Source organism: Numida meleagris, chromosome 1, assembly GCF_002078875.1.
Source record: "Numida meleagris isolate 19003 breed g44 Domestic line chromosome 1, NumMel1.0, whole genome shotgun sequence".
In the NCBI taxonomy this organism is placed as follows: domain Eukaryota; kingdom Metazoa; phylum Chordata; class Aves; order Galliformes; family Numididae; genus Numida; species Numida meleagris.
Genome location: NC_034409.1, coordinates 638,639 through 643,452, shown reverse-complemented (window position 1 = coordinate 643,452; position 4,814 = coordinate 638,639). Strand labels below are relative to the sequence as shown.

Genomic DNA, 4,814 nt, shown 5'->3' with positions numbered 1-4,814 from the left:
TGGGGGGCAGAGGAGGGTCCGGGAGGGTTCTCAGTCTGAGGGGGGGGTTCACGAGAAGAGGGCAGGACCCAGGGACAGTCCCAGCTCTGGGGACAGTGCACAGGGAATGGGGACAGGGCCTGGGGGAGCCCTGGGAGGGCAGTGAGCTGGGGGGGGGGGCTGTGGAGTTCTCACCCATAACTGAGAATACTAAATTGGGAAAATTCCCACTTTATGCCTCTTTTATTTTTCACCGTCGGGGCTTGAAGGCAAGGGCCCCGGTATGGTAGTTAACGCTTTGTTGGCCATTAACGAGGATAAAAACCGTACAAGTGAAGTTTCACTTCTCTATTTGTCTGTGACGGGATAATGAGCTTATACAGCATTTTTATGGCGTATTGTGGCTTCTGGGGACGGAGCAACTGCTATCCAAGTGAACTCCTGATTCCTCCAGCCATGCCCAAAGGGGATTCATTTGCTGCTGGGAAGGAGATCTGTGGGGAAGGAGAACGGGCTCCTGGGAGATCTGCAGAGAAGGACCTGGGGGTCCTGGTGGCCGATGGTGACCATGAGCCAGCAGTGTGCCAAGAAGTGCCCTAAACTGGCACAGTAATTTCACCCAGTTACAAACGTTTGAAGCTGCTTTTAGATTCTAACACCTGCGAACAAGAAACAGTTTGCTGTTGACACAGTTTTGTACCCACCTGGTCTCACCACTGTGCGTTTCAAAAGTCGTTGCCGAACGAATGGGAAGAAGGAGCAAGGCATGTTGGTACCAGCTCTGCTTGCTATTGCTAACTGAAGCAAAGGGATGCGGCCCCTATTCCAGCCAGTGACCTCAGCTCTCCCTGCTCTGGAGAGAGATTCAAGGCTGGATCCATCTGCCACCACACCGTGTCCAAGAGTCTCACGGAGCAGCAGCAGCTCAGCCACCAGCCCTCTGAGAGCACCGCTCACTGTCACCTCATCACCTGCCCTGCTGCACAAGTGGCCCCAGAGCCACGGCTGCACCGTGTCCAGTCCCTGCCTTCCTCGGGCTCACGCCCCACGTAGCAGTGTGAGGAGCCACACTTTCATCCCACGTGCAAACCTTCAGGCCTGGTGAACACCGCCTCCCTTCTCCTGTAAGCTCTGAGCGTGTCTTATTTCACATCTGGGCAAAAAAATCAGCCGTGCCACTGTTAGCATTCACCTGCAAACTCGAAAAGCTGCAACTGCTGGACGCAGGTGACTGATTTGCACATCAAGCCGTCGGGACACATTCAGCTGTGCTTCTGTGGCGCGACTTGGCCGCCCTACTGGATGGCCAGGATCTGTTTGTTTCGTTGTTTGAAGCACCGAGCCTCCGTTCTAATAGAAGTGCTGGATCTGAGGTTTAATGAAAAAAAAACAAACGCCACGAACACAGCCGTGTTCTCAGAAGCCCAGAGCTCGTGGCAATGAGGACTTCGTCAGCGTGTGGATTCTGGTGCCCTCAGAGCTCGTGTCAGGATCCTTGAGCTCCAGGTCGGACACGAATTCTGGGCATCACTTCTGTCCTACCAGAGCTCCACGTTCTTCCCCCGAAGCATGATTTGGGTGTTAGGTTTTCCGCGCACTGCCAATGAGATCTGGCTGCCTTCTGGGGCAAGTTACAAGGGCCCTGTGCAAATAGCAGGGCTCAGAATATAAACAGCAATCAGCAGCGAGACCGGTGCACCAACATTTCTTGGCTGACAGCACGTTGCACGTTCCTCTGGTCTGCGGGGTATTTACGTTTCTGCTTTTGTCTGGGGAATATTACCCTGACTGGCAGTGCAAGAGAACAGGCAGACAAACCGAAGCAGGATGCAAAATATCCTGCAAAATCTGGTAGGCCGGCGCTCCCGAGAGCTCTGATGCAGAAGATAATTATAGATGAAAGTGTGGCAACCGCCGTGGGGAGGCTTGCGAAACGTTCTATTTACTCAGGTTGCTTAGGAGCCGTGCGAAAAACGACACGCTGGCCCTGTGCAGCGCAGCATCTCTGCCAGGCCAGAGCTTCGGGGAGGATCGGAGCCGCAGCGGCGTTCTCAAGTTCTGCGCAACCTTCCTTGCCCAAATATGGTCCAGCAGCATCAAGGCGCTTCAAAGGCCAGAAACGACGGCCCTGTAAATTCGCAGCAGCTTCACAGGGACTGAGAGCAGTGCAGCCCTCCGAGCCTGCACGGAGCCCGTTTTTGCTGGGGAAAATAGGGCTCTGAAGCTTTGCAAAGGGCGGCGGAGCCAGACGCACGCACGTCGGCGTTGAAAGCCCTCCGTGTTTTTTTGTTTCGAGACGAGCGGAGGAAATGAATCGTAAAAGCTCTGTGTTTAGACAACGCGAAAAGCCAAAACACCCCGGGGGGGCACGTCCTCAGCTCGTGCAAATGGGCAGCAGATATGAAAGCAAAGATCAGACGCCAGGCCTTCCCTCGGCTGCCCCGCGTGCTATGCACGACGCAGGGCTCTGCACGCGGCCAGGAGCTGTTTTCCAAGCAGCAGCACCGTGCAATGCAGTGACGCCGTGGTTTAGGGTAATGACGAGGTGGGAGCACCGCACGTGGTGCTAACCAGCTTCGTGCTACTGCCTTCTTTTTTTTTTTTTCCCTTGCATTCTGATTACCGTGGCGTGCTGCTGCTTCACACTTAAGCCCTATAATCTCTGCCCGCTTTGCAGTGCGCCGTGCTTAAATGTAGCTACGGCCCATTATGAGGGCGCAGAGGTGCTACGCTCATACAAAAAAAATGAATTTTAATGCTGTTAGAAATATCGGTTACCATTTATTATAGGCTCTCGGCATACGGTATCTCAACAACGTGCCCATAGCAGCACGAGCTCTGTGCTTCAGACTGTGTTTCCTTCAGACTGTCGAGGGCTGTCTTGATCAGGCCATTTCCTTCCCGTGATCCTAAGAAGCGTTGGTGCATTCTCCACAGGAGTCCCCCGTGAAAGCCACGCCTGCTTAGAAAATCCTAACACCCTTTTCTGCCTTGCTCAACACGGAGGACGAGCTAACAAAGCCAACAAGTCCAGAAAACCAACCTGACAGCTGATCCTTGCCACAAAAGAGGCACGATGAAATTATATTTAAAAAAAAAAATAAAAAAAAAGTCCAGAAAACCAACCTGACAGCTGATCCTTGCCACAAAAGAGGCACGATGAAATTATATTTAAAAAAAAAAATAAAAAAAAATGACCTGGATAAAAAGCACTGGATGATTTTTGGCTTTAATTTTTTGTCCCACAACAAAATTGGCCTTTGATCTTATTACCAAAAAGTCTCTTGCAGCTGATTGCACGCATTGCTCCTGGCTGGCCGAGCAGAAGGATGCTGACTGTGAATAAAAAGGTGACCAAAGCGCTCACAACACCTGAGAAGTGTAAAAAAAACAATAGCTGAAAGGCTTAAATGAATAGGGAAAGATGCACCTTTCACTCAAAGAGGCATTGACAACCGGCACAAAGCCAGCACGCAGCCGAGCTCTCTGGTTATCTCTTCATAAAGGCGATATCCAGCAGCCATAGATGCACGACAGACAAGTACTGGAATATTAAAGCACGTTAGGAACCCGTCAGTACATTGGACATGAGCAGAGGAAGGGACACAAAATTCATCTGCACTGGTGACAGGATGTCTCTCACGACAGTCAGTGTAGTGAATAGGCCGAATAGGGGCTCTCAGCCTGTCCCCATCAGGAGGTGCTCCAGGCCCCCACCATCTCTGCATCCTCCACTGGGCTCTCTCCAGCAGTTCCCAGTCAGCCTGGAACTGGGGAGCCCCGCACTGGGCGCAGTGCTGTGGCTGTGCCCCTCAAGGCAGAGCAGAGGGTAGGAGCACCTCCCTGCCCTGCTGGCCATGCTCTGTGCAGCGTACCCCAGGGTCCCATTGGCCTTCTGGGCCACCAGGGCACGCTGCTGGCTCATGGTCAGACTGTAGACCCCCAGCTCTTTGCACACCTTCTCTGCAGCAGCTCAGCCCCCAACCCATCCCTGTGCTGCAGCTGCTCCTCCCCAGGTGCAGGACCCCGCAGTGCCCTCGCTGAACCCCATCACGTTCCCGTCTGCCCACCTCTCAGCCTGCCCAGCTCTCGCTGAACTGCAGCACGGCCCTATGGGGTGTCAGCCACTCCTCCCAGCCTCGTGCCATCCCCAAACTTGCTGCTGCGGGTGCGCTCCCTCCTTCCTCCAGGTCAACGATGAAGACGTTGAACGCGAGCGGACCCAGCACCGACTCCTGGGGAACAGCGCTCGCTGCAGCCTGCAACCAGAGCTGATCACAGCGCTCTGAGCTCTCCCTGTGCTCCCTCCCCCCCACAGTCCCTATGCTTACCCCCGGGTCGGTCTCTGCTCTGCTCTGCAGATTGTTTCCTCCTCGCCCCATCCCTTCTTGTTCATCTGCCCCGTGACTGCGGCGGGCACAACGGCAGCCTAGCGAGAAATAAACAAGCGACGAAAACCGAGCTGGTTTCAGCCATCCCCTCAGGAAAGCTGCCACCGAGCTGCTATTTAGTACAATTATTTATTCCGGCAGCTCCTCCGTGCCGCTCTCTCCCACCTCGAGCGCTGAACGCGTGAGAAGGACGCAGCACAGCGTTCACGTGCCTCAAACCCAACCAAACCGCGCCCCGTGACGGTCACTGCCCCCGACTTTGGGGCACATCCATCCCGCCCTCCCCGGCCCCGGCCCTATCCTCTATCCCCAGCGCAGGGAGCGATCTCGGCGGAGCAGGTCGCGGGTCAGCCGGCCGTCTCCATGGTAACGGCCGCCATGACACCCCGCCGCGCGCCGCTCTGCGCCGTCGGAGCCGTCTCGATGGTCGGGGCGGAGGGGCCG

General features: G+C 55.0%; 1 long non-coding RNA gene across 1 annotated transcript; it reads right to left on the bottom strand.

Annotated features, from left to right (window-relative positions):
* On the bottom strand, nucleotides 2,736-4,764 carry LOC110392477. The gene is made up of 4 exons (XR_002434416.1): nucleotides 4,311-4,764; nucleotides 4,050-4,214; nucleotides 3,106-3,351; nucleotides 2,736-3,022 (listed from the first exon to the last, which is right to left on the bottom strand). It is a non-coding gene; the product is annotated as an uncharacterized LOC110392477 (long non-coding RNA).